Source organism: Amblyomma maculatum, chromosome 1 (assembly GCF_055883805.1).
Source record: "Amblyomma maculatum isolate TAMU_Amacu chromosome 1, ASM5588380v1, whole genome shotgun sequence".
Lineage (NCBI taxonomy): Eukaryota > Metazoa > Arthropoda > Arachnida > Ixodida > Ixodidae > Amblyomma > Amblyomma maculatum.
Window position 1 is genome coordinate 479,378,777 of NC_139344.1, and position 25,950 is coordinate 479,404,726.

The window sequence follows — 25,950 nt, forward strand, 5'->3', positions numbered from 1 at the left end:
GTGTGGAAAAAGTAATTGCTTACGCCAGCAGGACCTTATCTAAAGCAGAAGCGAACTACTCGGCAACCGAAAAAGAATGCCTTGCAGTGGTATGGGCGGTTATGAAGTTCCGCCCTTATTTGTACGCTCACCCCTTTCAAGTAGTTAGCGACCATCACTCGCTGTGTTGGCTGACGAATCTAAAGGACCCTTCAGGGAGACTCGCGCGTTGGAGCCTTCGATTACAAGAATTCGACATGGCAGTTATTTACAAATCTGGAAAAAAGCACGCGGATGCTGACTGCCTTTCGCGAGCGCCGGTCGAACCTTTCACTATGACCGATGAAGACACTGCGTTTTTAGGTGTCATAGATGACGCAACGCTTTCCCAACAGCAGCGAGAAGACCAGGAATTGCTTCCTCTTATTGATTTCTTGGAAAAACGAACTACCGTTGTGCCTAAGATTTTCACCCGAGTAATCTCTTCATTCTTTATTCGCAACAACGTGCTTTACAAGAAGAACTTTCGCCCTGGGGGAAACAGTCTTCTACTCGTCGTCCCATCTGTTCTCCGCAGTGAAGTTCTGCAAGCGTGTCATGACGAGCCAACCGCCGGTCACCTAGGCTACACCCGCACGTTGGCTAGAGTCCAGCACGGATACTACTGGCCAAAACTGCCTGCGACAGTGAAACACTATGTACGTACGTGCATAGACTGCCAGCGCCGTAAGTCACCCCCTGTAAAACCAGCTGGCCTACTCCATCCTCTTCAAGTGCCAACAACACCTTTTAAGCAAATCGGCATGGACCTCCTGGGACCATTTCCGACGTCGACAGCCGGAAATAAATGGATAATTGTCGCCACCGATTATCTAACCCGCTACGCGGAGACCAAGGCTCTGCCAAGGGGTACCGCCGCCGAAGCAGCTCGGTTCTTCGTGGAGAACATTGTCCTGAGGCATGGCGCTCCGGCGCTCATTATAACTGACCGAGGAACTGCATTTACGGCCGAACTTTTGGAGACCGTTCTCCGCCTCAGTGGTACCAGTCACCGTAAAACTACAGCCTATCACCCCCAAACCAATGGGTTGACGGAACGCCTCAATAAAACCATTGCAGACATGCTTTGCATGTACGTTGACGTGAACCACAAGAATTGGGACGAAATTCTTCCCTACGTCACGTTCGCCTACAATACGGCACGCCAAGACACCACTCGTATGACACCATTCAGCCTCCTTCACGGGCGACCAGTAACAACTATGCTGGATGCAATGTTGCTCCCGAATGCCGACACCGACGATCTCGATCAGGACGCCGAGGAAATCGCTCAGCGTGCAGAGGAAGCCCGCCAACTAGCGCGTGTGTGGATCAAGAATCAGCAAGAGCATGATGCACGACGCTACAATCATAGACGCCGACATGTCATGTACGAACCTGGCGACAAAGTGTGGGTCTGGACGCCTATTCGCCGCCGTGGACTCTCCGAAAAACTATTGCGGCGATATTTCGGGCCATATGTTGTCCAGCGACGTTTAACCGACGTCACTTATGAGGTGGTGCCAGACGGGGTGTCGACCTCAAAGCGACGCCAGCAACAAGCCGACGTCGTCCACGTTGTACGCATGAAGCCGTACAAATCGGACTGACCTTGACCCCCTACTCCCTTTTATGCTCATCGGGACGATGCTTCCTAAGGAGGGGGGCAAATGCCGCATAGAAGACGACGCCAAAGATGATGACCGGGCCTCACAAGCGCGAGCCTGGAAGAGGAGGAAGCTTGATCGCAAGACTCGTTCTAGGCCACTAATCAACCCGTCTTATATTTCGACCCTCCTTGGCGTTAGTCGAGACGTGACAATATAATGGTGCCGGCATGGCCAGCCCGGCCGGCCGGATAACGTGCTTCATGCTTCGGTCTGCTATCTGTAGTGAGGACAAATGTTTTGAAAGGTATGAAAACACTGCGAATTACCAAGAGTTGTGATCTGAAGCATTAGCTCTGAACAGACAATCAGGCTTATGAACCTTTGCTGAAAAAAGTAAGTTAGGGGTTTTAACGCTGCTGAAGCGAATTTAGAGCGAAAGCTTTGGCTGCAGGCGACCGAGCGTTGCATCAAACTCAACCATTTTTAAAGGTTATGTATACTTGCGCAAAGAAGACGGGACACAAAAAGGCACATAAACGACATGTACGGTGCATGTACCGTACATGTCGTTTATGTGCCTTTTTGTGTCCCGTTTTTTGTGCAAGTATACATAACCTTTCAAAGATGAACCAACTCGCCCAAACAAGAGTATTACTTAAACTCAACCAGCGTGCTGTTGAACTCATCAAAGTTCACCGGCATTCTAGGCACAATACCCGGGCTCGATCCCGACCGCCGGCGGCTACCTATCCATGGAGGCAAAACGCAGAGACGTCCGCGCGCTGTGCGACGTCTGAGCAGTTAAAGATCCCCAGGTGGTCGAAACTATTCGGTAGCCCTCCACTATGATAGGGTAGCTTGAAAGAGAGGTGTGATGAACACGGCCAATGCCACCAAGAATTACTTCCAGGCCTGCTCACGGCCACCGTGACTTGACGCGACTTGACCGAGCCGCGCGGAAAGAAGGAAGAATGGAAAAACTTTATTTAGCCCTATATTACTTGGCGGTTTTTGAGACGTCTTCAGAGATGTCTGCTTGTTGAACCCACAAGAGTCTTCTCCGTCGACCTCTTCGACTTCTGCACAATGGTCGGTTGCCCTCAGTCCAGGGCTCCACTGGCTACTGCCGCCCGTTGGGCTCGCTCTACCAGACCTTGCTGGTCTTCGCAGCAGTCGCTGGACAGCAGGGTCTCCCATTGCTCCGCACTCGGGTTTCGAATTTTGGGGACCACATTTATGTTTTGACAGGCCCATGTGATGTGATACAGTGCTGTTCTTTCATCGCACTACGGACATCTGTCCGCGTATATTGTAGGGTGCATTTTGTTTGGTATGTGTAGGTTTGGTTAAGAAACTGTCTGTAATTGTCTCCATATGACAGCTTCTTCTCTGGTGAGAGAACTGTGCGGTGGGGATATCGCATTTTTTTCCTCTATAGTTTTCTAGTATGGCCGAGTATGCCTTCGGTGCTGGAAAAAGTTCCGCGGACTCGTCGGATGCTCTGAAAGTAGTGTATGATCGAGCTATCCTGTCGGCCTCTTGGTTCCCTGCCACCCCCATGTGCCCCGGTACCCACATAAATTTCTGTCTCGTCTTGTTTTCTTCGAGGTTTTTAATTCTGTCGCTCGCTTCGAGGAGTATACGGAGCGCGTGACGACCAATCCTACCATTCATGAAATTTCGACAGGCTGTTTGAGAGTCAGTGAGTATCGTTAGCGACCGCCCAGTTTTATAGCCTTCCGCCACCGCTAGAGCAACGGCTACTTCCTCGGCCTCTGCTACTGTGCAGTGTCGGATAGAGGCGCAGGTCCCTTCGCGTAGAAACGAATCGACCACCGTGGCCACTGAAATTTTATTGTGTCCTCCTCTCGAGGACGTGTTGGCATACACAGTCGTGTCTTGAGGAGCATATGTCTTGAATAAAATCGGCCCTTGCTTCTCTTCTACCTTCGTGGAGGTTGGGGTCCATGTTTCTCGGCATTGGAGCTACCTTGAGGGACTTGCGAAGTTCGTCGGGAACCGTTTCCGTCCTCGCTATTTCTCGCATCTGCTCACAGTATCCGAGCCTCTGTAAGAGCGCTCTTCCAGTCATTGTCTGCAGCAGCCTGAGTTTTTGCGACTCAAGCTACGCCTCGCGTAGTTCTTCGAATGTTTTTGCAATCCAAGTGCCATGAGCTTTTCTGCAGACGTGTTGCGCGGTAATCGGAGCGCCGTCTTATACGCTTTGCGTAGCAGGGCATCCGCTTGTTGTATTTCACTCTTGTTGAAGCTCTGGTAGGGCAAGCTGTACATAATTCGGCTCACTACCAGGTTTCTAACTAGTTTTAGTGTGTCTTCTTCGCGCTTGCCATGCCGCCGGTTGGTGATGCGGGTGATCATGCGTGTCACTTGTCGCGTTGTTGTTTTGAGCGTGGTAAAAGTATGACTACTGCGTTGGTTTGATTGAACCCACATACTGCGAACAGTGCGAACTCATTTTGGTATGTCAGTGAGGTCATATTATATCCCATGTATATTCAATGAGCTGCCTGATGACGTTTTCAACTTGAACACTCGCAGGCAGTTACGGGGTGCTATTGCCGAGCTTGAGCAGCTCTAGTTCATGCTGTTTTCGTCCACAAAAAAAATAATAATAATTCTGTGATTTGGTAACCGAGGTTGTTGCTGCTGCCGGACGGCGCCCTACAAGCCCAATTGTGGCTTTGGCGCGTCCGCGTCCTGTATTGTTTCATTGAAGTGAATAAAGTATTATTATTATTATTATTACTTAATATTCTTATTGTTGTCTTTTCCGGGATTGACATTCCTTCCAGGTAGATGTTGAGTTTCAGGTCCTCACTGGTTGGGACGGTCCGGTTTTGTTTGCCTCTCCACATTCGAAGCAGTTCCGATTTCTCGGTCGAGCATGCGAGTCCTCTTTCTCCGAGATATTTCTGCACACAGGAGGCCGCTTCCTGTAGTTTTTCTTCCTTCTCCCCGAGGGAAACGGTGTTCGTCCAGACTGTTATGTCGTCTGCATACATGGTGTGCCTGATGCCTTCGATCGTCTCTAGTTTTCGTAGCTATATTGAAGAGTATAGGTGAGATGACTGATCAATGGGGTGTTCCTTTGTTTAGCGCGTGAATTTTGTTCAATCGAAGGTCTCCCGTGCTGATGGTGGCAGTTCTGTCTGACAGGAAGGCTTTGGCATACCCGTGGATTCTGCGTCCGCAGTCAGGTCGTCTAGGCCTCTAAGGATCGCTTCGTGACTGACGTTATCAAATGCTCCCTTGATGCCGAGGGCCATTATGACATTTTCACTCGTTCGGGGTACGTTGCGGAGCACATCCTCTTATATTTGAAGCAGCATGTCAGGCGTCGAGAGTTTTGCTCTATTTGAAGCAGCATGTCAGGCGTCGAGAGTTTTGCTCTGAAGCCAAACATGGTAAGGGGTACATGGTCATTATCTTCCATGAAATTTTTAGAATGAGCCGGGTGACGGTCTCGCCGTTTCGAGACGCACGGCAGAAACGGCGAGACCGTCACCCGGCTCATTGCGAAAGCGGCGAACGCCACGAGACTACTCAAACGAGTCACGAACAAGAAAAGTGGAATGAAGGAAGAGAGCCTGATCAGACTGATCCACTCGTTCGTCATATGTCACGTAGCGTACGTGGCGGCCTACCACAAGTGGACAAGAGCGAGAGAAACAAGATAGATATACTCATCCGCAGAGCCTACAAGACGGCACTGGGACTGTTCGAAACAACGAGCACCAAACGCCTCCTGCAGCTAGGGGTGCACAACACGCTGGAGGAGATAGCGGAGGCCCAACGTGCCGCACAGCTCGAAAGACTGTCTACGACCAAGGCCGGCCGGAAAATCCTGGACAACCTGGGAATTGGATATCAAGGCAGGGAGCAGACGCAGCTCTCCGTCCTCGATGAGATCAGGCGCAACATCAGAGTGGACTCGGTACCGAAGAACATGCACCCGGAGTATAACAAAGGGAGGAGAGCAGCGAGAGCCAAGGCGCTGATAGACCGGCACGCGGCCGACACACACGCACGCTACGTTGACGCGGCTGAGTATGCCAAGATACACGGGTTCACGACGGTCGTCGTCGACGCGACCGGCACCGTTCGCACGACCGCCAGCACGAGATGCATCAAGGCAGAGCAAGCGGAGGAGGTGGCCATCGCCAACCGCGACTGCCACACAGTGCTATGCGACTCGACGCAGGCGGCGAGAAATTACGCCAAAGGCAGGATAGCAAAGAAGCTGTGCGCATACTGCAGGCAACCAAAAACGACGATGGCAGCAGACAAGTGAGAATCAAGTGGTTCCCGGCGCACGTGGGCGACGCGTCAGACCGCAACGCCAACCACAACGAGACGGCACACGCCGAGGCGCACGCGCTAACGGACCGCGCCTCGGTCGACTGGTCGCTGTGGTTCAGCACCAAAGACCGAATGACGGACTACAACGAAATAACCAAGGTGTTCCGCCTAGCTCGCAGAACTCTTCCACCCACTTGCTCGGGGCTCAGTCGAGAGCAAGCCGTTTTATTCAGACAGCTACAGACGGGCTCACTCCCCAGTCCGTTGCTGATGCATAGAATGTATCCCGAGACGCACCCGACAGACAAATGCAGAGTCTGCCGAACTGAGACTGGCGGCTTCGCACACATGCTGTGGAATTGTACCCAGTACCAGGAAGAAGCTAAGTCTGGGAGGATCCCGCCGCGACTGGAAGCAGCCGCAGGGAGCGACAATCAAGAGGAGCAACTCTGGGCCGTCCAGCAGGTCATCAAGGCGCTGGCCCGGCAGGGAACCAGCGAGCCGGCCACGGCGAGCGGGGACCCAAGCCGCGCGGCCGGTGCCCAGAGGACGACGTAGGCCCCTTCCGGAGCGAGCGCGCGCGAGCGCGCGTTCTACTGCAGGCCCCAAATAAACGTTTTACCAATCCAATCCAATCTGAGCATCACCACCCGCTCGTAAAGCTTGCCGAGGCACGACGTGAGCGAGATGGGCCTGAGATTCTCGAGCTGTTTGCCAGGTTTAGTAATCATAATTACTTCGGCGTGTTTCCAGTCTTCGTGAACCATCTGCGCCTCCCAGTGTTTGTTTAGAAAGCTTACGAGCTATTTGCAGGCATCGTAAACAAAAGGGACAGCGTCGATCTTATTCCAAATGATTGCATCTTTCCTTATTGCGCTGCCCGTCTGGGGAAAAAGGTCCTCGGATAAAAAGTAAGAACTAAAAAGTAACGATGCACCTCAAATACATTAAACAGGTTAAAAATTAAAAATAAAATTAGGAAAAAACAACAGCGGTAGCACGATTCGAACTCACTTCGTCTTGTTGTGTAGCGTTGAGCGCTAACCACTCGGCAAGGCCGAGACATAGGAACCGATAAATGTTTGCATGTTATGACACGGCCGCGTTTATAAAGTTGGAACTTCATGTTTCGAGATGTACAGGTCATTGCTCCCGGTCTAATAATTACTACTATTTGACCATCGGAGCATGCTGCCTGCTCTCCCGACTTGCAACTAATGTTCTGGATGTGCACTATATTGTGCACTGGAATCATTTTAACATTTGCAGTTTCGTAGCACCGGCAAATTTAGGAGCGCCGGCTCTTCGGTCATGTTCTGCTACCGTGAACGTAATTTTCTCTGAACACAGAGCACAAACCTTCAAGGGAAAAAGCGCGATGAAGCTTCAGAACTGGCAAGCGCAGCAGCGAGGACACTATTTTGCTGGTAACTAAATCTTATTTGTATGTAAGCATTTCGGTCAGTGTTGCGATGATCGAGGGCTCGGTTTGTTGATACGCAGTTCAAGAAGGAGCGCAAAAGCTTAGGAAACACGTAAAGTATTATGCATTACAAGCGCGCTTTGCTTTTTTTTTCTTTCATGGGCCCGTCGCTCGGTAAATTACTCTATTCATCGTTTTATTTATTTCGGCTGTGGCCGTCACTTTATGTGAACCGATGGTCAATTGCGAGTACGCTGTTGCCATGTTGGCCTCTGAGGGATGCCAACCGGTCGACGCCGCGAACCGCGCCGGCTCAAATTCCTCGCCTTCCTATTGGCTGGTGGACTTTGGCGGAATAAATCCGGCGGCGAGAATCGGTCCCTGACCGATTTGGCTTTCCGCCTAGATTGCCGGCGGATGCTCTCCCGCGGCGGCGGAAATCGCCCACTCTCGCCGCCGAATGCTCAAGTGTGAACGAGCCATCATTCTAGCCGGCTCTACCATTCCTTTAAAACGGAAACTTCCACATTTCGACCTCCGTTTCACCTCCCCCCCCCCGTATATATTTCATAGCAAAGTTATTTAGAATACGACTGAAAATTCAGCACGCAGTCCATCCTACAGGGCAAGTAATATTGTTCGACGTGCACCAGCCCTTATGAGACTAGTCTGCGTCGCCACTGTAGCATGGCGTAGACTTTGCGAGGATCGCCAATATCCTTCTAAGTGCAAATGAATGAACGACACTCTCTGATTCATCAAACACACATACACATTGAAGACGTTGCTGAAAGAGTATCAGCAAATAGGTTTCTTTCTGCTTATCGTCTTCGGGCCTGGGCATGGTGTTCAAATCGACATCAGGAAAACATATTGTCAACACCAAGCCTTCCCTAAGCGCAGCTCGGCCTTCCTCGCGACTTACTGTTCAAGAATTCTGTAACTGCGGGGAGACTAGCGCGACCTCGGAGGTTGTACATGGAGACGTCCTTTACGAAGGCCTCCTTGCAACCTGCGAAGGAAAATTGGCATTCTTATGGTACTTGTACTTTATCTCACACTAGGAATGATTACTGTTTGGCAAAGTAAGCCAAATTGCGGCACAAATTTCCACATTGTCTTCATACTGTACAATGTTAATCGTTCTTATTGTTTTCGTTGCTCAAGTGTTCTTTCTCTGTTCTGTAGTGTTTTTATTCTTTTTGGCACAAAACCGAGTATCTCCCCTTTTACAATATTTAAGGAAAATATAAATTAAATGAAATCTTGCTTGTTCAAAGCTATGCAGAATAATTAATTCCTACTACCCTGACATTATACCAACAAAGTGTAGAAAAACCAGCTGAATAAGATCACAGTAAAATTGAATACTTAAAACATTGAAACATCGAAGCGTAGGCCAACATGAGACGGCCTTCCACATCAACAGCATGCAATGAACGCAGATGGCTTCACGGATATTATACAATCTTTGTCAGCCTATTCGGATGACACTAGAGCGCTTCAATGAGTGGCTCACTTTAGCCGATTTATTTCTACCACCAGTTTACTTCTTTCATGGGAAGTATTTCCTCTCAGAATAAATCAGCTCTGTTGCACTCTCAGTGAACACAATCTTTTGGATGTCACCGGAACCCCCTAGGCCTCCTCCTTTGCGTTGTACAATTATCGGTTCATGCTGGCTGGACACAGGGGAACGCTGCGATGTGCAAAGCTTGCAGTTCCTGCTGTTCATTTGTAACGGTCTCTTTTATGACTGCGATAATGTCTGCGTGTGTGCAAGGATTGCTTCATATCTACTACACGTCCCTTGCCGATCCTGTGGCATCGGGATAACCATAAATGATATGTAAAGCTTTAAAGCAAACAACTAAACCATAGAATTCATTTCATATTATTATTTCTTCCACAAACACGTGAATAAACGTTTTGTTCCACACGTACACTGCAGCTAAACCAATTCTTTCCTAATTACGCATGATGTAAAGATTCTCAAATTTTGTATAAGAACCAAAAGCCAATTTTATTAAGTGAACATTTCCCCCATCCTAGGCCGCAAACCTGGAATGTACTGTTTTGTTTTTGCTCACCATAAAAAATGCTCACAACAAAAATTAAGCCTAGACAAAAAAAAAACAAAAAAAAAAAGGGTTATGCAGAGGGACAACTTTTATATAGGTGCTTTATGTTCAAAGTATGTTTCCAGGCTTTCAAGAAAGGCATCAAGAGTATTACGTTTTACAATGAAGTCAGGCAGCATGTTCCACTCTTTAACAACTCCAGGAAAAAAGCTGTATTTAAAACAATCATTATGAGAAAGCGGCACAGGGATATACATATTAGGGCGATGCCTGATGGCTCATTGGGGTGTATTGCAAAATAGTGTGATGTATTAATCTTGAAGTGACCATGGATTAGAAAAAAGGGATACTTCAGCCTTTCTATCCTAGTGCAACGTTCTAGTTTTTCCAGGTTTGTTGACTAGCACAAATCGGTCGGTGAACCGGCCGGTGGTATTTACGTAGAAGAAACAGGAAGCAAGTCTTTGAACGTTTTCAATTTTTGTTTTGTTAGATGTGGCGTAGGGGTCCCACACAATTTTTCCCATTTTCAAGTACAGGTCTTACTCCTATCAGTGAGTATTTTTATATCGGGAGTTTCAGTGCGAATAATACGACCTAGCCCTCATATTACCCTGTATGCCTTAGAGCATACATTACTTATGCGCTTATTCCAGCGTAAGTCAGAACTGAAGGTCAAATCAAGATATTGTGTTACCCTATTCTACCCTATTAAGCTGTTTACCTGTAATGCCATAAGGAAATATAATATTTCTCTTCCTGGTAACAGACATGATTAAAGATTTATCAGGGATTAGTGCCATTTGACAATTAGCGCACCAGTTTTCAATTCCTTGTAGATTAGTGTTATGTTCTTCTTGGTCACTTGCGGACTTGTTTTGTACACCACACAATCATCAGGGAACAGTTTAACAGGAACAGTGATCGATTTTGGAAAATCACTGATAAAAACCCAAAATAAAGGGGGGCCCAAAACACTTCCCTATGGCACACCTGAAATCACGGGGGAGAAATCGATTCATAACCTTCTAGATATACGAACTGTTTACGGGAGGTGAGGTAGGAAGAAAACCAGCTTGTTATTTTGGAGTTTTTTGAATATGGCGTTAATTTTAAGCAGCCACATTGGATAGGATACCATATCGAATGCTTTTGCTAAGTCCAGGAATATTACGTCAGTTTGACTAAGGCAATTTATTCCCTCGGAAATAACATGAACGGTTTCTGTAAGCTGAGTAATTGTAGAAAGGATTTTTCGGAACCCATGTTGAGAAGGGTGAGTATATTATTTTGAAGGTACATCTTAAAGGTCTTTAAATACAATGTGTTTAAGCAACTTAGAACATGTAGAAAGAAGAGATATTGGTCGGAAAGTATTAACACCAGATGTAGAACCACTCTTATGGATCGAAATAACTTTGGCATACTTCCAAGCGAACGGGAAAGAACCTGTGGTAATAAATATTTGAAAAGCTTTCGTGATCAATTTAGGAACCCACTCTGAATACCTGAACAAAATTCGCTTGGGATTTCATCGGTGCCTGAGCTTGTGTTTACTGACAATTGAAGAAGCAAGTTTAGAATTCCTTGTTCTGTAATATATGTCTTGAAATTTTACCACTTTCTGCAAGCTCTGAAAAAGCACCCGGAAGCACAGTAACATGAGCGGTAAACACGTTATTAATGCGAGCGCATTACTTCGCTATGTTCACAGATTTCTGTCCGCAGATCGTGTCCGCAGGCCGCGTCCGCAAAATCGTGTCCGCAGCAGTTGCGAGTAATTGAGAAGTGGTAGAGGTTAATGAGTGGTGTCAATCGATAGAGGGTGACGTAATGTTGTGTCCAAAATAATAATTATACCATTAACGTAATTAGGTAATTAATTAGAGGCAGAACACGCAAAGCCGTCTTCGCAGCAGTTGTGAGTAATTGAGAAGCCGTAGAGGTTAACGAGTGGTGTCAATCGATAGGGGGTGACGTAATGTTGTGTGCAAAAAAATAATTAGGCCAATAAATTATTTATGTTTTATAACCAAAAAATGAAAAAGTAATGGCGAAAATGCTCTGATTAGTCAATGGCTTGGTGCCACATTTGAAAGTATCAAATACTAAAACAGTTAATCAAATCAGTCAATTAAGCTGATGTGAAGCATGTGACATCACGCAACCTGAAGTCGAGCCAAAAAAGGGGCATAGGAAGGGATTGGCACGCAGTTTCAAAGTACCAAAGACGAAATAAATAAACAAGCGAATTAATGTGACGTTGATGATGTGACGTCACGCAACCGAAAGTAGAGCCAAAAAAGGGCATAGGAAGGGATTGGCGCCCAATTTGAAAGTACCAAAGAATACAATGGGTAAACAAGGAGTGAATTAAGCCACTAGAAGCTACTCAGATGCAGATTCTGCAGTGCTCTTTATTTTTGAGCTCACAAACATTTGCATTTTTCGTTCATGACCGCAGTCCAAAAAACTTCAATTATGCCTGGCGCTTATCTTCAAAGCACGACTGTGATCGATGAATAACGGAGAGCATATTAAAGGAAACTCAGCCACACATAAAATATTTTGTAGGTTTCCTCTGATTGCCAGTATGTTACTCTACTGAAAAACATTACGTTCTGTGTGACAATAGCCTCACACAATCCCATATATATCGCATAGAGTCGCATACGGTGCCATTATTATCATAAAATATCTGAGATATATAATATTGTGCGAGATTTCATACGATTTCTATAAGATTCTTATGAAATTGTGTTAGAAAATATGAGTTTATTACCTCACAGAACATTTTTTTTAATAGTAGTGAAGATAAGAGACCGATCAATCCGCAAAAAAGCGAAACGGCAAAATGAATTCATAATATCCGTCACTGTGCTCTAGCTGTTTCTTGATTACATACTGCCTGCTTCATTTTGGCATCCAAGGAGATGTAGCATACTGGCAAAAGAAATAAACTAATCTTAAACAGGAAGCAATGACACCTACTATCCATATAATATATTTACGGACACCTTTATATGTAACATCTTGTTTTATTTTCTTGTCAGAATTGTGTAATATCAACGGTTTAAATATGGAAAACTTCAAAAAGTGGGCAGATGAATAACCCGTGAAATCTTTTGGCACAATTGATATAGACGTATGTCAAGACGTAGGAGAAAGGCACGGTTAGAGCGCCACACACATAAATATTATCTATGAAGATTACACAAAACTATACCCTTCCGTACACCTATCAGCGCTGTAAAACACGAGGAATTTTCGGGCCAGAAAGGATATGGAAAATATGGATTCGTACATCCAGTTGATGAATGTACGTTTTTACATCGAGTTCATATATATACAGTTTCACAGCTCTCACCAGCGTAGGAGGGGCTGAGGTTTTCTTCGATGTACTTGCGCTGGCCTTCAACGACGCACTCCGCAGCCTGCAAAAATGCATTGGTCAGCAGTTGCATTGCAAACGAAGCAGGCATGCCGAGCATAACTATTTAAACAATTGCAAATATGGTTTTAAAACACCACAAGCCACACGAAATCGGTGTCAAAGGTAGCTTTTTTGGATACATGCCCTTGCTGAAGTACAAAATGTCCTTTTAAGTCTGTCTGCAAGCCCGAGCAGCAAAACCCACTCGGTTTTCTATCTTAGTGGCGCATTTACCAAGAATCATTTTGATCAGCTTAACATTAAAAAGACAAAGATTTGACGTCTTGCCCAATCAACTCCTGGAGCATCAAGGGACAAGAAGTGGAAGCTGTGCAAGATTTTCTCTTATAAGGATTTCAAGATTACCCCGGAAGGAAACCGCAGCCATGAAATTAGGAGACACCTGCTTCTGGGAAAGAGAACCATGGTTAGCCTTGACCGCCAAGTAAAGAGCAGAGACATTAGTCTGCCAACCAAAATCCGTTAAACTCGTGCTGTGGTCTTTCCAGTTGTGATGTATGGATGCGAGAGTTGGACTGTGCAGAAGGCTGACCGCCGAAGAATTGACGCGTTTGAATTGTGGTGCTGGCGGAGACCTTTAGAAATCTTTGGACTGCCAGAAGATCAAATCAGTCGATATTGTCGACCATAAACCCTGACTGCTCATTGGAGGGTCAGATTCTAAAGTTAAAGCTCAGCTACTTTGGTCATCTGATGAGAAGAGAGGAGTCGCTGGAGAAATATTTGATGTTGGGAAATGTTGAGGGTCGCCGGAGAAGCGGTAGGCAGCGAACGCGATGGTTAGATGGCATCCTCAAGGCGCTGCAGATGAAGCTATGTGATGTTAGGAAGATAGTGAGAGACCGGAAAGCGTGGCGTGACATGGTCAATAGGGTCACGAAGAGTCAGACACGACTGAGCTGAACTGACAGATTTCATCGCACATCTTAGGCTTGTGGTAATTCGGAGAAAGGCGACACGTAGAAATGTGCTTAGTAACTCCGTAGAGCACTATATTTCGATCTGCTTCGCGTTTGTAGCGGAAAGCGCCGTTGGCACATTCTCTGCAGCCTGCCACCAAAGTATACCCGTGTTGTTTCGTGTGCTAGCGCTGTGACAATTAAATGTTATCAATTCAGTTGTGTAAATACCATTTTGCTATTCAAAAGACATTAGAGAAATGAACATACGTTAGACAAATTAAAAGGGCTATCAGATTCCCAGTACATATTGTCATGGCCTATGAACATGTCACGCCTTGACAATCACGACGCAGCTGACGTATTGTACTTGCAAGGAAGCGACAGGGCGATTATTCTGAAGCTCGCAGACGCGTTGTTTACGCTCCGCTCATCTACACCAGACTAGACATCGACTAAGAGAGGCCAAATGCGTCGACAACGCAAGCGTTCAGAACACGACAGCCTTGCGATTCCGAGTCTTCGCGTTCGCAGCCCGTATGAGTACAGAAAACTATTTTCGCGACACATGGCTACAAGTATCAGACTACGATGATGAAAAGGGCCTTGAAAGCGTTCAACAAAGAACGTATGTTACGTATGTACCTTTGAAACTTGTTGTGGTGGGCGCCAGAATAATATTTCTCCTGTATATGCAGTTAGGCAGTATATCTACTCTAGATTACAACCGTATTTATTCGAATCTGGAACGATAGTGTTTTTTCTTCGAACGCGATAACAAAACGCTTAGGTCGGCTTAGATTTATGGATTTATTACTATTATTACTCAGCAAAACGTCATTCCAAATTGAAAAACGGCATACAGGCGTTGCTCCAGCAAAACTTCATTGGGACAGAGTACTTCTCCCCTGAACATAGCAACATCTGTTAGACGTCTACATATTGTCTAGGTAAGACATGCTAGATGACTATACGACAGCTAGCAAGACATTTTACATTCTATTAAACGGCTATGAGAAGTGTTTCCAAGACATTCAAGATATCTAGAGTTCACCTTGGGAAAACATTTCAGGACTTACCTGTGATAACGCTCCGTAAATTTAGGGCTACAAGGCATCATGCAAAATCATCCTATATACATCTTAAGGACACATACTGCATGGCTATGCAAGAAACTAGGCACACCTCATAGCTATATATTTCTGAGCTATAGTGTCAGTATTTATTTCTTAAAATTAAGGCTAGGAATATCTTGCAGAGATGCAATTAAGAACACAGTTTGACGGGCTCAAGCTTAGCCAGTAACTGTTCTCATCTGCAACAGGCTTCGCTGAAAATTTGCACTGTTGATCTGCCAGCAAATTAACATGGCTACAATCAAAGCCTCTTGCACATACATGTAAGAACAGTTAATGGGCAGCCTGCACTTATCAAATTTCTAGCCTTGGCAATTTACAGAAACGTCAGCTAGTTGCACGCATCTGGAGTATGCAAGAAGCTTTAAAAAATATCTAATAATTAGTATTGCTCAAGTTTTCACTTTATACAAATCAAATATGAATGAAGTACTTTCTTATTTACGCTCACTCATCATCATTATCAGCCTGACTATACCCGCTGCAGGGCGAAGGCCGCTCCCTATTTCTCCAATTAACCCGGTGCTGTGCTAGCTGCATCCACTGACCCCTGCGAACTTCTCAGCCTCATCTACCCACCTATCTTTCTGCCGCTCCTTCTACGCTTTCCTTCCCTTGGAATCCAGTTTGTTACCCTAAGCGACCATCGGTTTTCCTCTCTTCGCACATGTCCTGCCCATGCCCATTTCTTCTTCTTAATTTCAACTAGAATGTAAGTAACTAGAGTTATTTTTCTGACCCACTCTGCACGCTTCCTATGTCTTAATGTTACCCCTCAACTTAATTAAGTAAAACCCTCTTGGTTAGCCTGCACGTTTCAGATCCATAGTTGAGTACAGGTAAGATGCAACTGTTGTATACTTTCCTCTTGAGCGATACCGGTAAGCTACTAGTCATAATCTGCTAGTGCTTACCAAATGCGCTCCATCCCAATCTTATTCTTCTTGTTATTTATTTTTCATGGTCGGGATCTGCGGTTACTACCTGTCCTAAGTAGATATATTCGCCTACTACTTCCAGTGCTTCGCTACCTAACTTATATTCGCCTACTACTTCCAGTGCTTCGCTACCTAACTTAAACTCAACAGAATGGCAAAGCGGGCGAGTTGGTGATACATGGTTTAAAAATAAAACAGCGCAAAACACACAGACGAAAGAATAGAAACAGACACCAGGTTTCTGGGTATTTACAGAAGCAGTTGTCTTCTTTGATTATCAATGATCCTTTCAAGGCCTGCAATTCCGATTCCGTTACAAAGTTTTTACAACAGGATAACCCAGGTTTGTGCACGGCTTTCAGCATAGATGTGGTAGATTTGTACTACTCTCTTCCACACAAGGAATTAATGACAGCTGTGTCGAACTGTATCACATCTGACAATGATGAAGAAGTTTTCATACGGTCATGTGGCATTTCTGTAGGGGGGTTTTTAGAACTGCTGTCTTTTTATGTGCAGTCTACATTCATTGAATGGGAAGGTCTGCTATACGTTCAAAAAGCAGGTGTGTGTATAGGTTCGAGAGTGGCGCCTGTACTTAGCGATATTTTCCTTTCCTTTATCGATAGAGCCATTCAAAATGACTTAGGTGAGACGACATCACGCATTTTCAGATACGTGGATGATTTCTTAGTATTTGTTGATAAAATGCATTTTCCGAGGCTTATGGCAGAAGTGATGGGTGTGTTCAAAGCGAATGGTTGTGGTTTACAGTTCACCAATGAAGTCCCGGCTGATGATCAAATAAAATTTTTAGATTTATGTTTGTATATAGAGAAAGATCATTTATGCTGGAAATATTCGCCGCGGACTGACAAACCTTTACTTAACTATGTATCTAAGCATTCAAAAACCGTTAAAGGCGGGATTGTTGTATCTTCTTTGTCTTCGGCGTTATCTAGATCCTGCACACACAGGATGGATCAGAGCTTCCATGATCAAGTACGGAGGCTTAGAGAGGCAGGTTATCCGGATGAGGTGATCACTCTTGGATGCAATAAATTAATCAAAAGGCTCAAGACCTTGCCGTCTACTCAGAAAGATTGTAAAAAGCAGAAGATAGCGGTTATTCCCTATATACACCGTTTGTCGCATAACCTTAAGAATGTGGCCCGCAGGTTCGGTGTTCGAGTGGTTTTTTCGGCCCCAAATAAGCTTGGAAAGATTTGTTCCATTGTTGATAAGAAGACCAGTAACGCTTTAAATCCAAAACAGGTGTGCAGGATAAAACATGACCGAGAGTTTGTTCCTTGTTGTCAGGAGGTGGTCTATAAAATTCCCTTTGCCTGTGGTCAAGTGTATGTTGGCCAAACGGGACGCTGCATAAACACACGTCTTTGTGAACATAACCGCTCCCTGGTATCTGCCCGTTCCTCGAACTTAACAGACCATTGCCATGAATGCCAATCATGTTCACCTTTATTCCATTATAGCGACATTTTGTGCAAACACCCGGTGCAGCTGACACGTGAAATTATTGAAGCCTTTGAGATGAGGAAAAGAACCAGGTTGTGCGTCAGCAAACCTTCGCTGTTACTGCGCGATAGTGAAGTGGCGTATCTGGACAACACGTAGCTACACGTGCTCTTCTTTGTATTTGTTGTGTTCCCCTATATATAATGTTTCCGATGATTAAAAAATCAGTTGAACAGCGCTTGTGGTGTCTGTTTCTATTCTTTCGTCTGTGTGTTTTGCGCTGTTTTATTTTTAAACTAACTTAAACTGCTGTTTCTTCCCGAGGCTGTTGAACGTTGCCTTTGTCTTCTGCATACTGATTTTCAAGTCTACCTTTCTACTTTTCCAGTCTAGGTCATCAATAATTATTTGCAGTTCATCCCCTGAGTTACTTAGCAAGGCAATGTCATCAGCAAATCGCAGATTACTGAAATATTCTCCATCTACCCCTACCCATAACTGTTCCCATTCCAAGTCTCTGAGTACTTCCTCTAAGCAAGCTGTCAATAGTACTGGGGAGATCATGTGTCCTTGCCTAACACCTTTCGTTATGAGAATATTGTTACTTTCTTTATGCAGAACTATGGTAGCTGTGCAGCCACTATATATATCTTCCAGAATTTTCACGTACGTCTACTCCCTGATTTCAAAATGCCTGCATCACTTCCGAGGTTTCAACAGAGTCAGATGCTTTTTCGTAATCAATGAATGCTATGCATAAGGGCTGGTTATATTCCGAGCATTTTTCTATTACCTGATTGATGGTATGGATATGATCGATAGTAGAGTACTGTTTCCGAAAACCTGCCTGATCCTTTGCTTGATTGCAGTCTAAGGTTGTCCTGATTCTAATAGCGATTACCTTAGTAAATATCTCATCCGTAACAGACAGTAAACTGATTGGTCTGTAATTTTTTGGGTCCTTAGGGTCCCCTTTCTTATGATGAGGATAATGTTTGCATTCTACCATGGTTCCGGTACCGTCGATGACACCTGGCACTGCGTATAAAGGGTGGTCAGTTTTTCTAGCACAATGTCCCCTCCGTCCTTTAACAAAGCGGTAGTTATCTGATCCTCTCCAGCTGATTTCCCCATTTTCATAGTTTCTAATGCTTTCTTGACCTCGTCCTTCGTCACTGGTGGAACGTCTGACTGTTTTTCCCTACCGCCAGTCTCATTACGCTCCTGACTACTTTGGCTACTGTAGAGATCTGTATAAAACTCCTCGGCTACTTTGCCTATCTCGTCCCTATTCGTGATGACGGTTCCCGCCTTGTCCCTTATCGCATACATCTGGTTTTTTGTCTATGCCCAATTTCTTCTTTACCGCTTTAAGGCTTCCCCCGTTGTTTACAGCAGGCTCAATTTCCTCTATGTTATACTTCCTTATATCGGCCACCTTGCGCTTATTGATTAGCTTTGATATCTCGGCGAATTCTATCTGGTCTGTAGGATTGGAAGCTTTCATATTCAGGCGTTTCTTATAGTCAAATCTTTCGTCTCCTTAGACAGCTTACCGGTATCTTCTCTAACTATCCTACCGCCTACTTCTACAGCGCACTCAGTAATGATATCCCTGAAATTATCGTTCATTGCTTCTAGAGTAATGTCGCCGTCCTCGGTTAGAGCTGAATATCTATTCTGTAGCGAGATCCTGAACTCTTCTGCCCTTCCTTTCACCGCTAATTCGTTGATGGATTTCTTGCTTACTAATCTGTTGCGTTCCTTCTTCAGATTTAGGCTAATTTGGGACCTCACCATCCTGTGGTCACTGCATCGCACTTTCCCGATTACCTCTACATCTTGAATTGACACAGTATGAAGTCAATTTCATTTTAGTCTCCCCGTTAGGACGTTTCCATGTCCATTTCCGGTTCTTGCGTTTGCTGAAGAAGGTATTCATGATTCTTAAGTTATTGCGCTCTGCAAACTCAACTAGTAGCTCCCCCCTGCTATTCATCAAACCAATGCCATGGTCACCTACTGCCTGCTCTCCTGACTGTTTTTTCCCTACCTTGGCATTGAAGTTATTTACTTTTCGCATTGCCGTTTTTTGCATTGCCGATATCTCTTCGCATTGATGTCAGTAACTTGAGGTATTTCTCTGGCCCACTCTGCACGCTTCCTATCTCTTAATGTTACCCCTACCATTTTTCGTTCCATAGCCCTCTCCGTTGTCCTCAACTTAAGTAGAACCATAGCCTCCTTTATACTCTGCCTGTCAACGCGCCGCGCGAACAATACAGCGGCGCCGTCGGGTAAAGTTGCTAGGCGCTACCGCTCCCCTCGCTGAGCGCGCCACTGACGTAGGGGGTCGAGAAGCACGGGTACGAACGCCGGAGTGGGGCGGGCGCGCTGTCATTCGCTAGCGTGATAACTGTTCCTGAGCATGAATCGTGCATATTCAGCATATTTACTTCTAAGGCCGACATCCACTAATCATAGCAAGTGATCATGATACTTGTTAAGCAATAACACTAACGCTATATGACATTTTAATGTCAGGCTATTTCAAGTAATTGCGCATGGCTCGAAAAACCGCATGACTGCTTCGCTAGCGAAAATGGTAATAGAAAAAATACAATGCTAGTCTGCGCTGCAATAAAACAAAATTTAAGAAAGTCACCAGCATTTATTTACACATTTCACAACAGCAATTGTGCTACAAGAGTACCATGTAGAAGTGGTGTGATGAATAGTTGCCACAAGTAGGAAAAATGTACACCGTGACTGCTGTCACAGATAGCACTTCAGAAGCCAGCTTGATTTACAGATGACTGAAACAACTGCATCGCAGTAGGCCATTGAGATCTGTAAGGAGAACAGTTTTGGTATCAGCTGTTACTTTCGATGATTCGGCGCGTCGTACAAACGTTTTTTTTTCTTTTTTTAACTTGAAAAACAAGGAAAGGCAAATATACCCGTTGCATATTTCTGTTTCGATCACTCCAGAATAATCGTCAGAATAGGCAAAGCTTGTGTTTTTATTTTTTCACAGATTTGCGCAGTTAGCGTAAGAAAAAATACTGCGCTGGAGCACATGTAACATACCACACAGACGAGCTAACCAGGGAGGAAGTTAGCATCGCAGTCCAGAAAATACACGTGCACATTTAATATTATTACCTTACTGACGCGTAATATACACACTTCTAGTGCTGTCATTATTTTTCACAGGCCTTAATGCGGTTGAGTACGTGTTTTGCGGTTTCCGATGCTAGAGAGGGACAGCGATTTAGTTAACAAGGAAAATTATTATAGGCTTTGATCGATTCGGTTTAACTCACTTTAAAGTAGTCATCTCCACAATAGGTAAATCTTGTGTTTCTATTTTATCACAAAATTTCGTAATTAGCGTATGCTGAAAAACAAAACTTCGCAGGAGCACATCTAACCCCCTACGCAGACGAGCTAGGCGGGGAAGCAGTCCAGAAAGCAGTCCAGGGTCAATACCGGGTTGATGTCAAATGTGGGCTGACGGAATTTGTCCGGTGCGTCTTACAGCGCTTTGTCATGGAGGGTGCATACGTCTTTGAGGTCCGCTAATTCGTCGAGAAAAGCGATCGTCGTGCCCTTGTTGAGATGCCGGTATTCGTCGGTGAAGTTGGTTACCAGGACCTGAGTTTGACCTCTCCGCAATTGCGAGATGCCCCTTGGGATGTGGACACCGCGTTCTAAGAGCAATTGGATATTTCCTTCGATATTTGCGCTGCCTACGCACACTGCGACTCTTGATCGGGGCGGCACGGTCAATTCTCCATCGAGGACGTTTAGAGCGATGTGTTGCGTCAAAGTCGTCGTAGCAGGAATGGCTTTGTCTGCAGAGAGCTTGATGAGCTTCGATCGCAGGTCGGTGATAGCCCTATGTTCATTTAGGAAATCCATGCCTAAAATGACATCGCGGGAGCACTGCTGCAAGACCACAAAGCTGGTGGGGTAAGTACGCCCATTTACGGTTATTCTTGCGGTGCATCGTCCCGATGGAGTAATCAGGTTGCCACCTGCGGTACGAATCAGCGGGCCATCTCAAGCGGTGGTAACTTTCCTGAGCTGAGAAGCTAACGGTCCACTGATGACTGAATAGTCAGCTCCGGTGCCTACTACGGCAGTGACTCTGCGGCCGTCGACATCAATTTCAAGGTCACTTAATTGTTTGCATCCTCGCATTGCACGTAGGCCTTAGTGTCGGATCTCGGCTCCGTCGTTTCTTCAGGTCATGGCCGGGGCATACCGTTGTTACTTCGCTGGGCGGCGGTGTCTGCTTGCATTCTGGTCGTGTTGTCGTCGATGACGTCGTGTGGAGCGGCAGTGAAATGGCTGCGTCGCCGTTAGGGGTAGTCGGCGGCGGAGGATCTTCTTGCCGTTGAGCAAGGCGCCTTCCAAAGGTTGCTGCCTTTAGTTTCCCCTGCGCGGGCTTGGGGACTTTCCGCGCATACTCTCATCATAGGTACGGCCTGGCGACTCAAAGCGGGCGCTATACGGCGATAGAGATCTGAACCGACGGCTTGGTGGCGCAATCTCACCGCTACGCAGATAGTTGTCGATTTCTTGCGGTCGTACACCTGGGCGTGGTCGTAGAGCGTCGACTGCAAATCCGCGGAGACTGATTCGTCGGTACGGGCAGTGCCACAGAATTTGGCCGGCCTCACCGCAGTGGAAGCATAATGGCCGGTTTGCTGTTCTCCAGGCGTCGCACTTCCTGGGGCTTGGGGGTCGTAGGTAGGCTTGGCGGGCGGGGGCCAAGGGGCGGCTTTCAGGAACAGGACGGTAGCGGCGAGAGCAATAACAAACAAAGAATACAGAACTGATTCGCGATCCAGAATCAGAGTGGCGTGTGGCGGCGGCTGTTAAAATTAACGAATACAGTATTGAAGGTTTTGTGGCAATATTCGTGATGACGTTGCCCGCCTTGTCCATTAGCGCATACATCTGGTTTTCGCCTATGCCGAATTTCTTTACCGCCCTGAGGCTTCCCCCGTTCTATACAGCATGCTCAATTTTTTCCATGTTATACTTCCGTATATCGGCCACCTTGCGCTTATTGATTAGCTTTGATATCTCGGCCAATTCTATCTGGTCTGTAGGATCGGAAACTTTCATACTCTGGGTTTTTTTAATCAAATCTTTCGTCGCCTTAGACTGCTTACCGGTATCCTCTCTAACTATTCAAACGCCTACATCTACAGCATACTCAATAATGATATCTCTGAAACTATTCTTCATTGCTTGTATGGTAATGTCGCTATCCTCGGTTATAGCTGAACAACTATTCTGTAGCGATATCCTGAACTCTTCTGCCCTCCCCCTCACCGCTAATTCGTTGATGGGCTTCTTTCTTACTAATCTGTTTTCGTTTCTTCTTCAGATTTAGGCTAATTCGGGACCTCACCATCCTGTGATTACTACATCACTCTTTCCCCGATTACTTCTACATCTTGCATAATGGCGGGGTTTGAAAAAAGTATGAAGTCAATTTCATTTTTAGTCTCCTCGTTAGGACGTTTCCATGTCCATTTCCGGTTAATCCGTTCCCTGAAGAAGGTATTCATTATTCTTACCTTATTACGCTCTGCAAACTCAACTAGAAACCTCCCCCTGCTATTCCCAAAACCAATGCCGTAGTCACCTACTGTCTGATCTCCTGCCTGCTTTTTCCCTACCGTGGCATTGAAATCGCCCATTAGTACAGTATACTGCGTGTTTACTTTTCGCATTGCCGATTCTACATCCTCATAGACGCTTTCAACTGCCTGGTCATCATAACTACATGTAGGTGCATAGGCCTGTACAACCTTAAGTTTATACATCTTATTAAGCCTAATTACGATGCCTGCCACTCCCTCTTTAATACTATAGAATTCTTTTATATTACCCGCTATATACTTATTGACAAGGGAACCTACTCCTAGTTCTCGCCTCTCCGGTAAACCTCAATAACACAGTACATGCCCTTCCTTCAGTACAGTATATTACTCACAGTAAAAAATTTTACACACTTAAGGGTATAATTGGCTTGTCGCATGGGCAGCACCCTTATTTTGTATATTTTAACACCCTTCTGCTGCAGCACCCTTCCCCGAAGGAAGGGTGCTGCAAAAGAAGGGTGTTGTAGCGCCGTGTGCTACACCCTTCCCCAAGGAAGGGTGCTGTACGCGGTATACGTGCTCGGGCAGCAGATCCCAACCTGAGCATCCAAATGACGTTGTATGTCCCTCATAAACCAAAACGTAGGCTTGAGCACAGTATGCATGCTTATGTGCAATGTTGCGAAGAAATGACGTAAATAAAAGGGTAAATGGTGTATGGGTAACTTGACCAATACGCATGCAAAATGCAGACCTGTTTACATTCTACAAACTAGAGCATTGGTCAGACATCATCTGCATCCAAGCACCAGACCAGCTACTAGCACCAACGTGCTTACTCTATATGCCCTAGCTGGCTGAACCTCAAGAATGTGCCCATAGAAATAACATTCTTTGAATAACCAGCGAAAAACAATGTACTTTCACACTTTCAACCCAAAAGAAAGTTTAGGAAACAACAAGGCTGTGGCAACTTCCTAAGCCAGTCAATTTGTAAAACATAGTAACAAAACGTCATTTGTAGAACGGTCAGAAATTTCATTTATTGACACTTAACAAATGTATCTCGCCTTTTCTTGCCCAAACGCCATCGAGAAAACTAGCACACTTGGCTTCCATTTACTCAAATTAGAGTCCTCAGAACTAAGTAGTGCCCAGTGCTTTAATATAAAGAAGAATGTATAAAAGTGGCACAAAAATTTGCACTTATGAATATTGAAATCGCAACATCATGAACTTTTTTTCACAATCTTGTTCATAAATTTCATCACAACTGTTCCTGGCGTATAAAATTCATCTTCAAGAAGAGCTGCTCTAGGACAACTAGCTCATTGAATGCTTAAGGTTAAAAACGCATTTTGAAGAGCCAATTTTCTCCTAGGAAACAATCTCCTTCTGCATTGCCAGTAGACAATAGGCACTTGTGCTCAACAAAGAGGTAGAAAAAGTGTTTCTTCAATGCGCTCGCTACCGTAGAGTACATAAAAGTGAGGAGGTTCATTAACAACCAGCAATTAAAGGGTTGACTTTGTGGGATTAAACAGACACACGACCAGACCGGTCAAACTAGGAACATCTTTTATACAAACACATTAGACTAGACTAAAAAGCAACATAACAAATAACAACCTTAACAGGCAAAACAAATATGAATATGAACTGATAACAGTCACCGAACGCTGGAAGAAGGAAGTCCATGGGGACGGTCCCGGTTGCGTGGGCTCGGAGTGTGAGGAACGCCCAGTGCCCACAAACGCTTGGTTCAGGTCAGCAGGTGGCTTGGCGGAGGGAGACGCTCGGCCGAGGCGAGAGGCTAAAGGTTGCCGTAATGCAGCAGACTAGATTTCCAAGTGCGTCAGTTAGCGCACCCAGCTGAACGTCCGTGCTGGCTAAGTGCTCCAGGAGCACAACAGGAGTTGGCCACTCCCAGGTCTGGTCATCTGGGTCATTGGACAGGTGGGACGCGATCCGCAGTTCCGTGGCCACTCCCAGGTCTGGTATCCCGTGTCGTAGACCAGGCGGGACACGATCAGCCGCAGCTCCTTGACCACCCGTCCTGCTGCAATGCTGCCTCGCCGATCTTTCTCCTACGTGTCACTCTTCGTTGCGTGGCACCTCCCCGCACGCGCCACATCTTCCGTCGTCGTCTTCCCTTCCTCGTACCGGGAGTTGAAGACACCATGTGGCGCTAGCTCCTTACAGTAAAGCGTGGCGAGAGCTGGAGAGTCTTGATCCTGCAGTAAGAAGAAGGTAAATTTGTAATATATAGGTTTTAATTGAATCAGTACTAAGCTGCTTTTACTTCGTTAAACTGAAAATGTCCCTCTTGACAACACTTAGGTCTAGTCCGATAACAAAAATATCAGACCCAGCTAGTAAAAGGACTTACCTGATACTATGCAAACTGAATGCAGAATGACATTGTAATTATTCTTCAAGAAAGGTCTTACAGACTAAAGTACAGTAATCAGCTTTTTTATGCGTGAATAACTGCCAGCTGTGAGATGCGAAGTATATAAAAACGTAACTGGTGCCATTTTATCCCAGCATTGTAAAGTTAAAGGTAAATTCCTCGGCTACAAATACATTCTTTAAATTTCCACGTTGTACAGCACATATATCATGCGAGTCTAATTGGTAGGACTTATGCACTCTTGAATGAAAATGGCTTGGAGAGCTCTGGATGTTCCGACGCTCAGCGCGGTTATCATGACTGCGACATCCAGTAAAAAAAAAATGCAAATATGCCACTTTCTGAGTGAAATAAAATTTGTCTTTTAAGGAAAGGCAATCAAGTCCAGCGAGTAAGACTGTACTCACACCACACCAAGTTACTTATCATAAGAGCCTGACAATCCCAGTTTATTTTTGGAAACTACTGCTTAATGTGGTACGCTGATAAATTACATCTCTCTTTTTGGCGAAAAGGACATTTTGGGTCCTGATTGAAACTAGGATTTGCAGTTGATGC